Raw genomic sequence first — 1,480 nt, 5'->3', positions numbered from 1 at the left:
AAATCCTGAAGATGATATCATATCACATATAACAGATGCTTCACAACAGAGGTGATAAAGATAGATCTAACAGAGGCAAGCTAGCACCAGACTGAAAATGGTATAATGGTATTAGGCAGAAAGAGCTTGCTGTTAAGATGGTTAAACTACTGTCTATATGATACAACCTCTATATTATTGTTTTTCAGAACATACATGCTGAATGACAGCTTGGTACAACTGGCATAACACTAATTCCTTACCTCTCATTCCTGTCCTTTCCTTTACATTGTGTGCTTTTTGAAGCAGCATTTCCAGTCATAAATACAGGTGCATTGTCTAATATGGCACGGATCTGAGTGTGGTTAGGAAGGTACATACAAATGCAACACTGACTTGCAAGATGCAATATTAAGGCTGAGTCAGATCTCCCCTACCAGGGTGACATAAAAAAGGTATTTAAATATCATTAGCTTTACTGGGCAATACCATTATAGGAAACGTCAGTTCTGCTCTTACTTTACCATAAAAATGAAAATATTCAATTTAAAAAAATAGAAGCACTCACTAGATGGTAATTGATATACATTTATAACCACTTTTACAGATGTGATCACAGCCCAGTTACACTCACAGCTTGGTCTGAGAAAAGTTTGACCACACATCTCCAGTGGACCATTTCAAAAGCCAGTAATTCCTGCTTAAAGTACTTGCTTTTGCATTTCACAATAAGAACATGGCAATTTTTCATTTTGCTTACTACAAAGAGAGATCATGACTTCTACAATACACTAGGTAGATTGTTCTGCTTTATTCCACTTCTAGGTCGTAGTGTCTGGTCCATACATAGCTCTCGTGACTTTATGTCAAGCTTCAGAAAAATTAAGTGCTGTGTAAAAGCAAGTTAGTACTTAGTAGTCTCCCTTTTACTTCGTTTTTCTACTTATACTTCAAATTTATAAACAGTTTTTTGTGTGCTACCTTGACAACTAAATCTAAATTACTCTGTTACAAGTCTGCAACACTCCAGCCACTTATTTATGTTTTTATGATGCATAGAATTCAGGGTGCAATTCCCAAAGTACTGTAATAATTATTATTAAAAATTGTTATCGCACACTCATTCTAGTACTTAATAGGGAATAATTTACTAAAACATGCTAATGCAATCACAGACAATCATCTGACCATAGCTGCCTTCTCATAATGTAAGCTCTTTGCAGAAAGGATTTTGTCTGCACAGTGCCTGGTAGAGAAGCATTTCAAATTGCTGGACCCCAAGAACAGATTTGGGGTCTTTATTAAGACAACAGTACAAGGTAATTAGAAGTAATAATTACCTCGATAATTACAAATAAATAACCATGAAATTTTCCATATCTATGACCAATTTGGACACCAAGCACTAAAATGCAGGTATCAACCCAGAAAAGCATATTTCTATTTATTTGTTTGTTTATTTATTGTATATAATGCATTTATGTTATCATATCTAAATGTG

Source organism: Empidonax traillii, unplaced genomic scaffold, assembly GCF_003031625.1.
Source record: "Empidonax traillii isolate 1590-97213 ecotype Southwest subspecies unplaced genomic scaffold, ASM303162v1 scaffold1463:size105415, whole genome shotgun sequence".
Taxonomy (NCBI): Eukaryota; Metazoa; Chordata; class Aves; order Passeriformes; family Tyrannidae; genus Empidonax; species Empidonax traillii.
The sequence above is the reverse complement of the archived record's forward strand: the minus strand, read 5'-3'. Positions refer to the sequence as shown.